The sequence below is a fragment of the Sminthopsis crassicaudata genome, chromosome 3 (assembly GCF_048593235.1).
Source record: "Sminthopsis crassicaudata isolate SCR6 chromosome 3, ASM4859323v1, whole genome shotgun sequence".
NCBI classification, from domain to species: domain Eukaryota; kingdom Metazoa; phylum Chordata; class Mammalia; order Dasyuromorphia; family Dasyuridae; genus Sminthopsis; species Sminthopsis crassicaudata.
Genome location: NC_133619.1, coordinates 443293087 through 443312426, shown reverse-complemented (window position 1 = coordinate 443312426; position 19340 = coordinate 443293087). Strand labels below are relative to the sequence as shown.

At 33.0% G+C, this 19340-nt stretch overlaps 2 protein-coding genes across 2 annotated transcripts in view; one reads left to right on the top strand and one right to left on the bottom strand.

Annotated features, from left to right (window-relative positions):
• Positions 1 to 19340, bottom strand: part of CFAP210 (cilia and flagella associated protein 210) — a 116287-nt gene that overhangs the window by 43177 nt on the left and 53770 nt on the right. The window lies entirely within an intron of this gene.
• Positions 1 to 19340, top strand: part of KLHL23 (kelch like family member 23) — a 77159-nt gene that overhangs the window by 10538 nt on the left and 47281 nt on the right. Inside the window, exon 2 of the mRNA XM_074303160.1 lies at positions 1835 to 1978. The gene's annotated coding sequence lies outside the window, so the exon portion shown is untranslated. The remainder of the gene's footprint in view (positions 1 to 1834; positions 1979 to 19340) is intronic.

Below are 19340 nucleotides of genomic sequence, written 5' to 3'. Positions count from 1 at the left end.
GAGGGTTCAGGAAAGGCTTATGCCAGCAGGTAGGGTTGGAATTATTTTGAAAGGTCAAACAAGGAGGCAGTGTGTGGAAAAGGATCTATGCTTATTTGTTACTTCCACTTACTGTTAAATATTCCTGCCTTTTAGGAAAAAGAAAAATATTCTGTTTCTTCCATAAAACAGGCCTTCAAGTATTTAAAACAGTAATGATGACCCTTTTAACTCTCCTTCATGTTAAAGATGTCCAATTTTTTTTCAAATGAGCCACTCGAGTTCCCTCACCATCCTGATCTCTATTCTTTAGATTAAATTCTAGCTTGTGCTTAAAATGTGTCCAGAACTGAACGGAGTTTGCCAGATATAGTCTGGTTAGATCAGAGTAAAAATAAACTCTCTCTCATTCTGGACCCTGTACTTTTATTCATGCAGCCTAATACCAAGTTAGTTTTTTGGATGTCTTGTAATACTGTTTCATGAATTGCCACATTAGGAGGACCTCATGGCACGTTTATGAACAAGTCTCACAGATTCATCATCATTAGGACATCTAAACAAGATTATAGATCCATTTGAATAATTTATCCTGTTGGCTTATATTGAGTTTGCAGCCTATGAAAATTCCCAGGTATTTTTCACAGTATTGTTTATCCTTAAATTGTCTGCTGATTTGTTGACTCTGGCTGCTCCTAGGAAGGTCCACTCAGCCTTCTATTTTTCTATATCCTTTATACTTGTTCATTTGATCTCATCAAACCCTTTGTTTCAGTTATCTCTATTGACTTCTACATCAGCATAGCCAGCTCTGATCTAAATCACCAACTGCCTAGTACATATTTTGAATGGAATGTCCCAGAAATATCTCAAAAAATGTGACAACTATTTATTCATAAAAGCAACCTTCCTCTAAACTTATTACCATCCAAATCTCAACCTAGAGTCACCCTAATGTATAACCTCAGTGTCATCCTCAACTTCTCATTCCTTCCATCTCACATATATGATTATTTGCCAAATCTTGTCCCTTATATCTTTTATCACATCATTTACATATCTTCATTACCTTTTTATTGCAATGGCTTCCTATTGGTTTCCTGGACCTGAACTTTCTTCCCCTCTCCAGTTAATCCTTCACTATCATTTATTTGCCAAAGTAATTTTCCTAAAGTACAAGTCTGACTATCACCTCCCTCACTCAATAAACTCTATTAATTCCCTATGATTTCTAGGAGCAACATAAACTTGAACATTTAAAGCACTTTATCAACCCGACTCCATGTTTTTTAACACATTCTTTTTAATTTTGTGGTTCAGCAATATTGGTCTCCCTGATTTTCTTATAACGTGTTGTTCAATCTCCCATTTCTTTGCCTTTGTGCGAACTGTTTTCCATGCTTTTCATCTCACTATTGGAATCACTGGCTTCCTTTAAAAAATTCAGTTTAAGCATCCTAGTCTTCTTTCCCAGTCTATCCAGCTACTATTTCCTTTTCTTAAACTTGCCTTGTAATCTATTTTGTATATATCATGTATACTCACATACCTACATGTTGTTTGCCTAATTAGACCATGACCTTTTTGAGGGCATGGTTGGTTTTGTCTTTTTATCCCTAGCACTTATTACAGAGCCTGGCACATAGTAAGCATTTAATAAATGCTTGTTGGTTGACTGTAAGGTTGCCTTTTTGAATCTAAGGGCAGGACTTTCCATTTGCCTTTACTAAATTTAACTTTACTAGCTTTAGATCATGGTTCAAAAACTGTGATGAAATGAAAAGAAGCTTCAATTAGGAAACCTAACCAAATTCTGACTCTGAAACTAATTAGGTGTGTTTTCTCTGGGATTCAGTCTCCTCATTCGCAAAATGAATTAAACATAGGAATTTGAATTGGATGAAATATTAAGGATGATCTACTCCACTGCCTTCATTTTAATACTGAAGAAACAAATCCTGGGAATTACAGGGGCCTGCTCAAAGTTATTCATAGAGAGGTAAGTAAGTAACATTAACTGCACAATAAATTTAATATTTTAGTATCATTAAATTGATTTTCCAAATTAAAAAAACCAATTCTTTATACTTTTTTCTTATTTTTGCTTTGAGTTTAAGTACCAAAAAGGAATATTTACATACACAGCAGAAGACAAAAAGGGGATTGAATATAAAATTATGAATATTTCATTCCACTTTTAAAAATGTGATAAATACTACCGTATTAACTTCCTGTACTGCCTTCCAAACTTTTTGTTGCTTGCATCCTTAGAAATGTTACAGTAGTTCTAATCTTATTTCCTTCCTATCACCTCCTCTCCCACAATTAAAAGCTGAGAGAAAGAAGGGGGGAAAAAAATGAATCTTTAATGAATAAGCAAAAATCAAAATCCACAATCAGTGGTTGTATACAAAAATGTGTCGTCACGTTGAGTCCAATATCTGTCAAAAAGTGGAAAATACAATTTTTTTTTTTTTATGGGTCTTCTAATCATTACACTGATCAGAGTTCACAAGTTCTTCAAATTTGTTTTTCTTTTCAGTGTTGCTGTTGTAGAAATTATTCTAGTTCTACTTCACTCTGAAACAGTTCATAATACCTATATTCTCTGAAATAATTTATTTTATAATTGTTATTCTATTATATTCATATACCACAATTTGTGGTGCTCAGCCTCTAAAGATTCTATATTTTTTCTTTTTCTTCTCCTTTTCACCTCCACTTTGGCCCAGAAATTTGTTTTACTCATGAATATTCACTCCCTAGTATTACTGTTTCGATTCATCTCCTTCATGCCTGATTGTTTGTTTGATGTATTTCTAACTAAACTCTGTAAACTCTGTATATATGTTCAAATATATGTTCAAATCTCTCTTAGTTCTAAGAATATTTGATCAATTTTCATTTATAATTTATCAATAATTTCTTGAAAAATAGTGTCCCAGCTTTAAAAAAAAATATGATTTTCAGAGAATACAGTGATTTCTAAATTATCTCTTAACTTATTTTCCAAGTCAGTTGTTTTTGGTATCAGATATTTTTTTTCAGTATCTTAATTGTATTCTAATATTTCATACTGTCACATGGAGTCAGTGGTAAGTGGCCACTACAATGGTCAAAAATTTTTGCGTTTATTTGGCTGAATTAATGGACATTTCCTTGTGATAGCATGGCTGCCAAGGGAGAAAAATTACCTAATCCCAATTTTCATTGTTACAGTTTTATAGCAAATAAAATTTTAAAAAAATTTATATCAAAAGATTGTGACAATAAGACAAGTTGCCTTATAAAGATGTTCAAAATCACATTAAAAATTTTTAAAAAAAAATTTAAATCACTCCTAATCAGTTTTTTCCATGTTCGTCTCTCCCTGATCCAATCCATCCTTCACAAAGCTCCTTAAGTGATTTTCCTGAAGCTTAATTCTGACCGGGTCACTCCCATTTTAATTTAGTGAATTACACTATACCATTTTTTTTAGATATTACCTTAGCAAGAACAGTAGTGTTTTTCATGGAGGCGAAACAGGCATTTTACAAAACAAAGAAATCTAAAAGATAATTTCAGTCTCAATGATATATTCTTGGAATATAGTTGGATATTGTAATGCTAATCTACAAGTTGTTTTGATTATATTAAATTATGTTTGAGTGGTGTTTTTTACATTTAAAAAAAATACACATATGACTCATATCCTCACAACTACCCATTTTTATATAAAATTGTAAACTTCTACTAAATATGTATTTTAAGTATATATTAAATTAACACAATATTAACAAAACTGTCTTGCTTGTCTTCTGAATTTCCCTCTGTTCTCTTCTGTGTGACTTTTCTTTCATTGACTTAAATTTTTCCTTTTTTTTTTTTTAATATCAGACTAATCTTTCTCTTGCTCAATTTCTCTACTCAATCTTGCAAGTCTCTGACACACACACAATTGAATCAGCTAAGAGTGAAAGCAAAGCAAATTGATATATTGGCTTTGTCTAAAACAATTGCCTTCTGAAGTGAATTGGGTAAATATCTCCATTTTACAGATGAAAAAATTGGGGTCTAGCAGTCAAAGTAACTTTTAAGTTCCACAATGAATGAAAATTTTATCTATTACGCATCTAATATGGACCAAGGCACTTGATTAGGCACTGAGGACACAAAGACAAAAAACAAAACTCTTCCTGCCTTTAATGAACTAATGTATAGGTGAAAACATAATTAGAATACTTCTTGGGGCTGGTAATTGAATCCCTAGAGAATCTCAGATTCTTGAGGTAAATCTGCTGGCCTGTATTTCTAACATCACAACGTGCAAACCCATCACTGGAACGCTTTCTTAAATAATTAGTCTGTAAACTCAATTAGCTTTTTTAATAAAGGCATTTTCTAAAGTTGGATAGGAAAAACTGGGGACAAAACATCCATTACTTTGTACATTATCCTAAAGACAATGGAAGGAGGGGACCAAATCAAAGTACAATTATAAGCAACCTCCTAGTTACTAAGGCACTGCCTCTTTGTACTTTTATTGAAATTCAACACTGGCCATGGCATATGTGCTGGACAAGTCGATGGTGTCTCTTCTGGACAGACTGCTCACCTGAGCTTGATGTTCCCCAATATATAGCATCCCCAATGAGTGGTTGACCTGTTGGATTCCCTGGTCTTGTTTGTTCATTCTTTGATAAGATTCTGTATTCACACCTTTCATACTCAAGCTTAGCTGCAATCTTTGCAGTACTAATTTGCATTTTTTTTTTCTGCCAGAAAGAACAAAGACCTTTAGTCTAGGACTGGCAAAAAGCTTCTGCAGTTCTGCATCCTGAAGGCTTTCTCTGAGGCTTGCCATTTCCCAGACAGGATTTAGAAGAGCAGAAGTTTGACATTTTCTTTTCACTCTATGGTTCAAAGCTGAGCCTCCTCAATAATAGACTTTATCCTAACTTAATATGACCATCCATCACATTTCCCAAATCTTCATCTATGCAGGCTAGAGTATAACTAGAAAATGGCCATTTGCCAATAATCACCAAACAGCTTTGGGATTTAGGGTTCCCCAGTTTTTTTTTTTTTTAATGTTTTCAAATTAAGTTTTATTTTCAAATGACAACTTACTTTCTCTCCCTCCTATCCTGCCCTCCCCCACATTGGGAAAGTAAAAAAGACAAAATATCTTTAAAAACATTTGTAGTTAATTAAATACAAATTCTCACATTATCCATGCTCTTCCATCAGCACTCTCCCAGGAGATGAAGAGCTTGTTTCATCATGAATCTTCTGGAAACTGTTAATCCAAATTTCCAGAATGTTTGGTCCAGTTCATAACTCTAGCAATAGTTGTACCTTGAATGTATTTAGGTGCAGCCCCTTCTGTTTTCTTTTTCTTTCTTTTTTTTTTTTTTTTGGTCAATTTTTCCAAGCTGATGGAACTGTGGTAGGACTTCAAAATTGTTTTAATATGCATTTCTCTCTTAGTAATCTACATTATTTTTTTCATATGACTATTAAATAGCTTGGATTTCTTCTTCATAAAACTGCCTTTTCGCATAGATCATTTCTTCCTTGGGTAATGGCTTTTATTATGATAAATTTACATCTGTTCCCTGTACATCTAAGAAATGAGGCTCTTGCTGTAAGCTTTTTTCCACCAATATGCTGTTCTAATTTTAATTGCATTGATTTTGTTTTACGCAAACGCTTAAGTTTTGTGTTAAAAAATTGTTCATTCTGCCTTCTATAATTCTTTATATTTCTTACTTGGTCATGAATCTTTTTCCATAAACTTCAGGGGTAATTACTTGATCTTCTGATTTATTTATGATGGAACCCTTTATGTCTAAGTCATTTGACCCACTGATAAACTTCTCTATTAAAAAAAAAAACATATCTTTTTCATTTACAAAATATATGCATGGGTAATTTTTTCAATATTGACCCTTGCAAAACCTTCTGTTCCAAATTTTCCCCTCCTTCCCCCCACTCCCTCCCCTAGATGGCAGGTAGCTCAATATATCTTAAATATGTTAAATTATCTGTTAAATATAATATATGTATATATAACTATACAGTTATCTTGCTACACAAGAAAAATTGGATCTAGAAAGAAAAACAAATCTGAGAAGGAAAACAAAAATAATAACAGAAAGAGTGAAAATGCTATGTTGTGATTCACACTCAGTTCTCACAGTCCTCTCTCTGGGTATAGATGGCTCTCTTCATCACTGAACAAATGGAACTGATTTGAATCATCTCATTGTTGAAGAGAGCCACATTCATCAGAATTGATTATCACATAGTCTTCTTGTTGCTGTGTATAATGATCTCCTAGTTCTGCTCATTTCACTTAGCATCAATTCATATAAGTCTCTCCAGGCTTCTTTGAAATCATCCTGCTGATTGTTTCATATAGAACAATAATATTCCATAACATTCATCTACTATAACTTATTCAGCCATTCTCCAATTGATGGGCATCCATTCAGTTTCCAATTTCTAGCCACTACAAAGAGGGCTGCCGCAAACATTTTTGCACTTATAGGGTCCCTTTCCCTTCTTTAATATCTCTTTGGGATACAAGCCCTGTAGAAATACTGCTGGATCAAAGAGTCTGCACAGTTTGATAACTTTTTGAGCATAATTTCAAATTGCTTTCCAGAATGGCTGAATTCGTCCACAGTTCCACCAACAATGTATCAGTGTCCCAGTTTTCTCACATCCCCTCCAACATTCGTCATTATCTTTTCCTGTCATTTTAGTCAATCTGAGAGGTGTGTAGTGGTATCTCAGAGTTGTCTTAATTTGCATCTCTCTGATCAATAGTGATTTGGAACACCTTTTCATATGACTAGAAATAATTTAAATTTCTTCATCTGAAAATTGTTCATATCCTTTATATCCTTTGACCATTTATCAATTGGAAAATAACTTGATTTCTTATAAATTTGAGTCAGTTTGCTATATATTTTGGAAATGAGGCCTTTATCAGAATCTTTGAATGTAAAAATGTTTTCTCAGTTTATTGCTTCCCTTCTAATCTTACCTGTATTAGTTTTGTTTGTACAAAAACTTTTTAACTTATATAATCAAAACTTTCTATTTTGTGATCAGTAATGATCTGTAGTTCTTTGGTCACAAATTCCTTCCTCCTTCATAGATCTGAGAGGTAAACTATCCTATGTTCTTCTAATTTATTTATAATCTCATTCTTTATATCTAAGTCATGAACCTATTTTGACCTTCTCTTGGTATATGGTATTAGGAATGAGTCAAGGCCTAATTTCTGCCATACTAGTTTCCAATTTTCCCAGCAGTTTTTTTCAAATAGTGAATTCTTATCCCAAAAATTGGGATCTTTGGGTTTGTCAAACACTAGATTGCTATAGTTATTGATTATTTTGTCCTGTGCACCTAACCTATTCCACTGATCAACTAGTCTATTTCTTAGGTAGTAACAAATGGTTTCAATGACTACTGCTTTATAATATAGTTTTAGATCTGGTACAGCTAGACCGCCTCCATTTGCTTTTCTTTTCATTTGTTCCCTTGAAATTCTTGACCTTTTGTTCTTCCAGAGAAATTTTGTTGTTATTTTTCCTAATTCAGTTTCTTAGGAGTTTGATTGGTATAGCACTAAATAAATAGATTAGTTTAGGTAATATTGTCATCTTTATTACATTCATTCAACCTATCCAAATGCATTTGATATTTTTCCAGTTGTTTAGATCTGATTTTATTTGTGTGGAAAATGTTCTGTAGTTTTGCTCATATACTTCCTGTCTTTCCCTTGGCAAATAGATTCCCAAATATTTTATACTATTGACAATTATTTTAAATGGATTTCTTTTTGTATCTTTTGCTGTTGGATTTTGTTAGTTGCTGATGATTTATATGGATTTATTTTGTATCCTGCAACTTTGATATTATTTCTAATAGCTTTTTAGTAGAATCGCTGGTGTTCTCTAAGTATACCATCATATCACCTGCAAAGAGTGATAATTTGCTTTCCTCATTACCTACTCTAATTCCTTTAATCTCTTTCTCGACTCTTATTGCCATAGCTAGTTTTCTAGTGCCACACTGAATAGTAATGGTGATACTTTGCAACTTTGTTTCACTCCTGATCTTATTGGGAATGGTTCCAGTTTTTCCCCATTACATATGATGCTTACTGATGGTTTTAAATACATGCTCCTGACTATTTTAAGGAAAAGTCCATTTATTTCTATCCTCTCTAGTGTTTTTATTAGGAATGGATGTTGGGATTTTATCAAATGCTTTTTCTGCATCTATTGAAATGATCATATGATTTTTGTTAATTTGGTTATTGATATAGTCAATTATGCTAGTAGTTTTCCTAATATTGAACCAGCCTGGCATTCCTAGTATAAATCCTACTTGGTCATAGTATATTATCCTGGAGATGATTTTCTGTACTCTTTTTGCTAATATTTTATTTAAGATTTTAGCATCAATATTCATTAGGGAGATTGGTCTATAATTTTCTTTCTCTGTTTTCAACCTACCTGGTTTAGATATCAGTACCATGTCTGTGTCATAAAAGGAATTTGGTAGGACTCCTTCAATCCCTATTTTTTGAAATAGTTTATATAGCATTGGAATTAATTGTTCTTTAAATGTTTGGTAGAATTCACTTGTAAATCCATCTGGTCCTGGGGATTATCTCTTAGGGAGTTGATTAATAGCTTGCTTTATTTCTTTTTCTGAAATAGGACTATTTAAACAATTTACTTCCTCCCCTGTTAATCTGGGCAATCCATATTTTTATAGGTATTCCTCCATTTCACTTATATTATCAAATTTATTGGCATAAAGTTGGGCCAAAAAAAAATGCTAATTATTGCTCTAATTTCCTCTTCATTGGTGGAAAGTTCTCCTTTTTCATTTTTAACACTAACAATATAATTTTCTTCTTTCCTTTTTCTAATCAAATTTACTAAAGGTTTATCTATTTTATTGGTTTTCCCTTAAAACCAACTCTTAGTTTTATTTATTAATTCAGTAGTTTTTTTTTTTTTTTTTACTTTCAATTTTATTGATCTGTCCTTTTATTTTTAGAATTTTAAGTTTACTGTTTGACTGGGGGTTTTTAATTTGTTCTTTTTTCTAGCATTTTTAATTGCAAGCCCAATTCATTGATCTTCTCTTTCTCTACTTTATGCAAGTAAGCATCCAGAGATATAAAATTTCCACCTATTACTACTTTGACTTCATCCCACAAATTTTGGTATGTTATCTTATTATTATCATTCTTTTGGATGAAATTATCGATTGTGTCTATGATTTGCTGTTTCACCCATTCATTCTTTAGGATGAGATTGTTTAGTTTTCAGTTACTTTTTGGTCTATTTTCCCCTGGCTTTTTATTGAATGTAATTTTTATTCCATCACAAGATGAAACAAACAATTTACTATTTCTGCATTTCTGCATTTGAGGTTTTTATGGCCTAATATATGGTCAATTTTTGTATATGTTCCATGAACTTGTGAGAAGAAAGTATACTCCTGTCTGTCTCTATTCAATTTTTTCCAAAAGTCTATCATACCTATATTTTCTATATTCTGTTTACCTCTTTAACTTCTTTCTTATTTATTTTGTGGTTTGATTTATTTAGTTCTGAGAGAACAAAGTTGAAATCTCCTACTCTTATAGTTTTGCTATTTGCAGCTCTCTTAACTTCTCCTTTAGAAATTTCTATGCTATACCACTTGGTGCATATAAATTTACTATTGGTATTGTTTCATTATCTATGGTTGTATTTAGCAAGATATAGTTTCCTTCCTTACTTCTTTTAATTAGATGAGTTTTCTCTTTTGCTTGATATGAGATCAGGATGGCTACCCCTGCTTTTTTTACTTCACCTGAAGCATAACAGATTCTTCTCCAGCCTTATACCTTTACTCTGTATGTATTGCTCTGCTTTAAATGTGTTTCTTGTAAACAACATATTGTGGGATTCTGGTTTTTAATCCTGTCTGCTATCCGCTTCCACTTTATGGGAGAGTTCACCCCATTCACATTTACAGTTAAAACTACAGATTCTGTATTTCCTGCTGTCTTTTTATCCCCAGATTATACTTTTCTCTTTCCTTTTCCCCTTTCCCTCCTCCCCAGTATTTAATTTATAAGCACTTGTCTCAAGCTGCCTTCCCTCTTTAGAGTCCCTCCTCCATTCTTATACTTTTCCCCTCCAATTTCTGTTTTCCCTTCTATTTAAGAAGAGGAATTTTTTTGTAAACCAAATATGCCTAATATTTTCTCTTTGAGCCAGATTTGATAAGAGTAAAATTAACACAATGTTCATCGCCCTCAAATGTTTCCTCAAAACCTCAAAGATTTCCTTTGCCTCTTTGTGAGATATAATTTCCCCTTACTTTATCTCTATTTTTTCCTTTTTCTGGTACAATCCCCTTTCCACCTCTAATTCCTTTTTTATATTATAATGTTAAAATCAAATTAAACATGCACTCTCTATGTATACCCAAAACAGAAATACAGTTATCAAGAGTTCTTTTTGTCTTTTTATGCTTCTCTTGAGTCCTATATTTGGAGGTCAATTTTTTGTTTACCTCTGGTCTTTTCATCAAAAATAAATTGAATTCACCAGTTTCATTGAATGTCCATCTTCTTCCCTGGAAGAAAATGCTCAGTTTAGCAGAGTAATTTAATCTTGGCTGCATTCCAAGTTCCTTCACCTTTCAAAATATCAGATTCCAGGCCCTTCAATCCTTTAACATGGAAGCGAGCAGGTCCTGAGTAAACCTTATTATGGCTCTTTGGTATTTGAATTTTTTCTTTCTGACTGCTTATAATATTTTTCCCTTGATCTGATAGTTATCAAATTTAACTACGATATTCCTTGGAGTTTTAATTTTGAGGTCTCTTTTAGGAGGCATTCGGTAAATTCTTTCAATGGCTATTTTACCTTCTGATTTTATGACATCAGGGCAGTTTTCTTTGATGATTTCCTGAAAAATAATGTCTAGGTTCTTTTTTTTTTCATCATGGTTTTCAGGGAGTCCAATAATCCTTTGATTATTTCTCCTAGATCTATTTTCCAGTCAGTTGTTTTCCCAAGTTGGTATTTTATACTTTTTAAAATTTTTTTCATTTTTTGGTTTTGCTTGACTAATTCTTAATGTTTCATCAAGTCATTCATATCCATTTGTTTAATTCTGATTTTTAGTGAATTATTTTTTTTATTTACTTCTTTTTGTATTTGTCCAATTGAGTTTTTAAATGAATTGTTTTGTTCAATGGAATTTTTTTTCCATTTCACAAATTATGTTTTTTTAAGGAGTTATTTTCCTTTTCTATTTCACAAATTCTGTTTTCCTGATAGTTATTTACCTTTTCCTTTGAAAATTCTGTTTTCCTGGGAATTTTTTACATTTTCCATTTCACAAATTCTGTTTTTCAGGGAGTTGTTTTTTTTTTTTTCCCACTTTATCAAATCTATCTTTTAATAAGTTATATGCCTTTTCCAAACTCTCTTGCAAAGTTTGCCTTTCCTTTCCCTGTTCTTCTTGTAGCTGTCTTTTGAGATCTTTTTTAATTTCTTCTAGGAGAGCCTTATGTGTCATATCCCTCTTTGGGGCTTCATTTGGAGATATTCTGCTTTTAGTCTCCTCAGGGTTTGAAATCTGTTCTTCTTTTTCACCAAAGAAACTATCTATAGTTAGAGTCTTCTTTCCTTTTTACTGATTTTTTAAAAAATGTTGGGATTTGCTTTTAGGGCAATGAGGTTCCAAGCTTCCTCTACAGGCAACAACAGAGCTGTGTGTGGCTAGGTCCCATGAGACTCTGGTGCTTTGTGGTTCACTCTTTATCTTTTGTGTTTGTGTTGGATGTTTTTTAACTTCTCTGCTGACCTACTGGCTTGCAGCCAGGACAGAGTGCTAACACTGTGGTAGAGTCCTCCCGTAGATTCTCCACCCTAAGGAGATTGCACCCCTCTGGGATCTGCACAGCGGACTACCTCCCTGTGTCTAACCAAAACAGACCTTTTCTGGCGATCTGTGAAATTATCTTCTGCTTTTAATTTGCTGCACTCCCAATTTTCGTGAATTCTGCCAGTCTAGAACTAATTCAGAGGCTGAATTTAGTAATTAGTTGAGGGTCCTGGGAGGAAATCATAAAGAAGCGTGTGTCCTTTCCACCATCTTGGCTCCACCCCAGCTCTAGTTTTTAATCAGTAACAAATGGTTGAATCATCATTGCTTTATGGTATAGTTTGCAAACTGATTAAATTTTCTTCCTTCACACTTTTTTTTTCTATTAATTTCCTTGATGTTCATGATTTTTGATCCTTCAGATGAATTTTCCTATTATTTTTTCCCAACTGTATGTAGTAATAATTTGGTAATTTGACTCATATGGCACTAAGTGAATTAATTTAGGCAATATTGACATTTTTATTATATCTCTCAATTTATCTCATTATTTAGATATATAAATGTGTATAAACAGTATTTTCTAGTCATTTTCTTATAGTTCCTGTATGTGTCTTAACAAGTAGACTCTGAAGTATTCTATATTTCCTATTGTAATTTTGACTAAAATTTATCTTGCTGGATTTTGTTGGCAATATATAGACATGTTGATGATTTCTATAGGTTTATTTCATATTTTGTAACTTTGCTGAAATTGTTAGTTTTTTATTGTTATAGTTTTTAAATTGACTTTCTAGAAGCAATAATTTTCTTTTCTTTTTTGCCTTTACATATTCCCTTAATTTTTTTCTTAATGCTAAAGCTAGCATTTCTAGCACTATATTGAATAGCAGTAGTGATAATGGTTATCCTTGCTTTACCTTTAAGGTTACTGGAAAGGCCTGTAGTTTTTTCTCATTACAGGTAGTGGTTTTGGGAAGATGATACTTATTAAGAAAAAAACCTTTGCTCAAGAGAAACCTAAAAAGGTAAAAAGAAATCTTGGGAACCATTTTTCTGCTATAAAGATATATAAAGAACACATGTATACATTGTTCTAGAAACTAGAAGTGAAAAGGAAATTGTACCCAGAAAAGGGTAAAGTGGGGGTACTACATTTCATGAAGAGGCAAAGGAAACCTATTAGAGAAAAAATGGAGGGGGATGAACATAGTGTGGATTGTACTGCCATCAAAATTAGTTAAAGAGAAAAGTATTAGAAATATTTAATTTATGGTGAAACTTCTCCCATCTCATTGAAAAGTGGGAGGGGAAAGGTGAAAAGGGATGGAGAAAGAAAGGGAACACAGAAATTGTGAGGAAAAGGGATAAGGTCAGGGGAGGGATACTAAAAAGGGAGGGCTCTGTGAAGCAAGTGGTGCTTATAAGTTTAATACTGGGGAGGGGGGGATAAAGGGGAAGGAAAGGAGAAAAGCATAAGCAGAGGTTAACAAGATGGCAAGTAATACAGAATTGGTAATTTTAATTATAAATGTGAATGGGGTAAACTCCCCATAAAGAGGAAGCAGTTAGCAGACTGAATTAAAAGCCAGAATCCTGCAATATGTTGTTTGTAGGAAACACACCTAAAGCAGGATGATACTTACAGAGTAAAGGTAAAAGGTTGGAGCAGAATCTACTAGGCTTCAGGTGAAGTAAAAAAAAGCAGGGGTAGCCATCCTGATCTCAGATCAAGCAAAAGCAAAAATTGATCTTTTAGCATAGATAATGAAGCAATATCAACATTAAACATATATGCATTAAGTGGTGTAGCATCTAAATTCTTAAAAGAGAAATTAAGAGAGCTGCAAGAAGAAATAGACAGCAAAACTATAAGAGGGAGATCTCAACCTTGTACTCTCAAAATTAGATAAATCATACCACAAAATAAATAAGAAAGAAGTCAAAGAGGAAATAGAATACTAGAAAAATTAGATATGAAAGATCTTTGGAGAAAACTAAATGGAGACAGAAAGGAGTACACTTTCTTCTTAGCAGTTCATGGAACCTATACAAAAATTGACCATATATTAGGACATAAAAACCTCAAACTCAAATGTAATAAGGCAGAAATAGTAAAAGCAATCCTTTTCAGATCATGATGCAATGAAAATTACATTCAATAAAAAGCCAGGGGAAAATAAACCAAAAAATAATTGGAAACTAAATAATCTCATACTAAAGAATGATTGGGTGAAACAGCAAATCATAGACATAATTTCATCCAAGAAAATGACAATAATGTGACATCATATCAAAATATGTGGGATGCAGCCAAAGCAGTAATAAGGGGAAATTTCATATCTCTAAAGGCCTACTTGCGTAAAATAGAGAAAAAGAAGATTAATGAATTGGGCTTGCAATTAAAAATGCTAGAAAAAGAACAAATTAAAAACCCCCAGTCAAACAGTAAACTTAAAATTCTAAAAATAAAAGGACAGACCAATAAAATTGAAAGTAAAAAAACTAATGAATTAATTAATAAAACTAAGAGTTGGTTCTATGAAAAAACCAACAAAATACACACTCTTAGTAAATCTGATTAAAAAAAGGAAAGAAAAAATCAAGTTGTTAGTCTTAAAAATGAAAAGGGAGAACTTGCCATTAATGAAGTAGAAATTAGAGCAATAATTAGGAATTACTTTGCCCAACTTTATGCCAATAAATTCGATAACTTAAATGAAATGGAAGAATATCTTCAAAAATATAGCTTGCCAGATTACAGAGGAAGATGTAAATAGCCTAAACAGTCCCATTTTAGAAAAAGAAATAGAACGACCTATTAACCAACTACCTAAGAAAAAATCCTCAGGATCAGATGGATTTACAAGTGAATTCTACCAAACATTTAAAGAACAATTAATTCCAATGCTATATAAACTATTTCAAAAAATAGGGATTGAAGGAGTCCTACCAAATAACTTTTATGACACAGACATGGTACTGATATCTAAACCAGGTAGGTTGAAAACAGAGAAAGAAAATTATAGACCAATCTCCCTAATGAATATTGATGCTAAAATCTTAAATAAAATATTAGCAAAAAGAGTACAGAAAATCATCTCCAGGATAATATACTATGACCAAGTAGGATTTATACTAGGAATGCCAGGCTGGTTCAATATTAGGAAAACTACTAGCATAATTGACTATATCAATAACCAAATTAACAAAAACCATATGATCATTTCAATAGATGCAGAAAAAAGCATTTGATAAAATCCCAACATCCATTCCTAATAAAAACACTAGAGAGGATAGAAATAAATGGACTTTGCCTTAAAATAGTCAGGAGCATGTATTTAAAACCATCAGTAAGCATCATATGTAATGGGGGAAAACTGGAACCATTCCCAGTAAGATGAGGAGTGAAACAAGGCTGCATAGTATCACCATTACTATTCAATGTGGTACTAGAAATAGTAGCTATGGCAATAAGAATCGAGAAAGAGATTAAAGGAATTAGAGTAGGTAATGAGGGAACCTAACTATCACTCTTTGCAGATGATATGATGGTATACTTAGAGAACACCAAAGATTCTACTAAAAAGCTATTAGAAATAATTCATAACTTTAGCAAAGTTGCAGGATACAAAATAAATCCACATAAATCCTCAGCATTTTTATACATTACCAACAAAATCCAACAGCAAGAAATACAAAGAGAAATTCCATTCAAAATAACTGTTGATAGCCTAAAATATTTGGGAATCCATCTACCAAAAGAAAGTCAGGAATTATATGAGCAAAACTACAAAACACTTTCCACACAAATAAAGTCAGATTTAAATAATTGGAAAGACATTAAGTGCTCTTGGATAGGCCGAGCAAATATAATAAAGATGACAATACACACTCCCTAAACTAATCTATTTATTTAGTGCTATACCAATCAGACTCCCAAGAAACTATTTTAATGACCTAGAACAAATAACAACAAAATTTATATGGGAGAACAAAAAGTCGAGAATTTAAAGGGAATTAATGAAAAAAAAAATCAAATGAAGGTGGCCTAGCTGTAAGTGATCTAGAACTATATTATAAAGCAGTAGTCACCAAAACCATTTGGTATTGGCTAAGAAATAGACTAGTTGATCAGTGGAATAGGTTTGGTTCACAGGGCAAGATAGAGAATAACTTTAGCAATCTAGTGTTTGACAAACCCAAAGATTCCAACTTTGGGGATGAAAATTCATTATTTGACAAAAACTGCTGGGAAAACTGGAAATTAGTATGGCAGAAATTAGGCATGGACCCACACTTAACACCACATACCAAGATAAGATCAAAATGGGTCCATGACTTAGGCATAAAGAAAGAGATCATAAATAAATTAGAGGAACATAGGATAGTTTACCTCTCAGACTTGTGGAGGAGGAAGGAATTTGTGACCAAAGGAGAAGTAGAGATCATTATTGATCACAAAATAGAAGATTTTGATTATATCAAATTAAAAAGCCTTTGTACAAACAAAACTAATGCAAACGAGATTAGAAGGGAAGTAACAAACTGGGAAAACATTTTTACAGTTAAAGGTTCTGATAAAGCTTCATTTCCAAAATATACAGAGAATTGACTCTTTAATTTATAAGAAATCAAGCTATTCTCCAATTGATAAATGGTCAAAGGATATGAACAGACAATTTTCAGATGATGAAATTGAAACTATTTCCACTCATATGAAAGTGTTCCAAATCACTATTGATCAGAGAAATGCAAATTAAGACAACTCTGAGATACCACTACACACCTGTCAGATTGACTAAGATGACAGGAAAATATAATAATGAATGTTGGAGGGAATGTGGGAAAACTGGGACATTGATGCATTATTGGTGGAGTTGTGAAAGAATCCAACCATTCTGGAGAGCAATCTGGAATTATGCCCAAAAAGTTATCAAACTGTGCATACCCTTTGATCCAGCAATGCTACTACGGGACTTAAATCCCAAAGAAATACTTAAGGAGGTGGAGGGATGGAAGGGAAAATTTGGAACAGAAGTGAGTGCAAGGGATAATGTAAAAAATTACCCAAGCATATGTTCTGTCAATAAAAGTTATTTAAAAAAAAAGATAAAGAAAAAAACATTTGGCATATTTTATCAAAATGTTTCTCTCCATTTATTGATATAGGCATGGGATTTTTGGTGTTCTTCTCCATTAATATGACTAATTGTGGTTTTTTCCCTCAATACCAAACCAACTCTGATTTCTGGTTTATGTCCAATCTCTTCTTTTCTTTTCTTTTTTTTTTTTTTTTTAGGTTGGGGTTAAGTGACTTGCCCAGGGTCACACAGCTAGGAAGTGTTAAGTGTCTGAGACCAGATTTGAACTTGTGTCCTCCTGAATTCAAGGCTGGTGCTCTATCCACTGCGCCACCTAGCTGCCCCATATGTCCAATCTTTGTAATATGTTGCTAATATTTTATTTTAAAAATTTTCCTCAATATTCATTAGGATTATTGATCTAGAATTTTCCTTTTCTATTATACTTAAGTATGAAGACCATTGATAAGATCAAATTGATATATTCTTCATTTTTGTAATTCATTCTATTCTGTATTATTACTGACATATTGTTTCCCTCATCTATGATCTTCTAGTTTTTGGATGTTCTTCCTTTTGTCTATAACATAATCTGTCATCCCTCATTCAGCATGTTTTGGTTTGGGCTTTTCTCTAGTTGGGAGTTTCCATAAACTGCTGCTAGACTCAGCCACTATTGGCCAGTAGGAAAGTTCTACAGGTGCAGAGTGACAGCTGCTGATTTCTCTTTGGTCTGGGATTCTTATGATGGATATTCTGCTTCAAGTGTTTGATTGGATAGGAGGTTGGAACTGAGAACCTTGATCTTCTCCTGGGATCAGACTCACATAGCTCCTATTTGCTTCTGAACTTAATCTTCTCTCAGTATATAGTCTACTTCTCAAGACTGTTATGTGCCCTTCCTCAGGAAGTTGCATTTCTGACACATAACTGAGTAGTGACTGATAGAGCTACCATTTGACAACTTGTCCTAACATGTGGCATAAAATGGAGTCCCTTTTGTTGAGTCTGGGGCATCATCTTATCTAGGTTCATAACTTTGGTCATCTTCTAGTTCCTGTAATCTGAAATGATCCTAGTGATGCACCCCTGCTAAAATCCTTCACCCAATGTCCACAAAGACCTCTCTATATCTTCTATCTAACAGTATAGAAAGATACTTCACTTTGATTTTTTTTTCTTCTATTTCCCAATTAGGTCTAAATCTGGTATATTTTCTAGATCTTTGTGAAGGAGTTGTATTGGGGAGTCACTTTACTTCTTCCTGCTACCAGTTCATCTTAGCTCCACCATTTACCCCCAGGGCTTTTAAGTACTAAACTTTTTCAATTGCCATCTACAAATGGTGGTGGCTGGGGAAAAAGTACAGAAGTTATCTGTGTTCTAGGAGCAAGTTAATTTTTTTTTAAACTGGGCTTTATCATATGCAAATGAATTACTCAAAGCTTTACATCATTTATTCTGTAGTAAGTGCAAATATACATTTTCTGAAGTCAGAGGCAGTCCCTATATTCTCTCACCAGGCTTTAAGATAGGGTTGGGGTGAGAATGAAGGCTATATGTAGCAGGAAGATATAGGGGATATAAAGGGCTAGATTGACATACCCTTCCTAGGAATTTTATTTGGGTTGGTTAAATAGAGAAATGGGAGCAGGAAGGAAATGATATACTTGTAAGTCAGTTAGCAAGGAAACTGAGGAAATATCTTGAGAGGAAGGAGTGAAATGAAGTGAGACTGAAACTATCATTCAAATAGTGTTTCAAGAAAGGCAATCTCCTGTCAGGAGAATGGGAACCTGTAGTAGGGGGTATACTTCTTTTAATTGCACTTTGATTTATTGCCTTTTTTTTTTTAAACAAATTGAAGGTTTGTGGCAACCTTATGTCAAGAAAGTCTATCAAAATTTTTCTAACAGCATGAGTTCGCATTGTGTCTATCACATCTATTTAAATTTTTTTCATTATTATTATATGTGTTGTGGTGATCCATGATCAATGATCTTTGATGTTACTATCATAATTGTTTTGGGATACAAGGAACCAAGCCCATATAAGAAAGAAAACTTAATAAATGTTGTGTGTATTCTGACTGTTTACCAACCCACCCTTTTCTCTCTCTCTTTGGGCTTCTCTGTTTTCTGAGACACAATAATATTAAAAAATAGACCAATTAACAACCCTACAATGGATTCTAAGTGTTCAACTGAAAGGAAGAGAATATGGCAAACTTCATTGTTGTCTTATTTTAGGAACCTCAAACTTTAGCAACTATTATCCTGATCAGTCAACAGGCATCAACATCAACCCTTCACTAGCAAAAAGATTACAACTTGCTAAAGGCTCAGATGATGGTTAGCATTTTTTTTATCA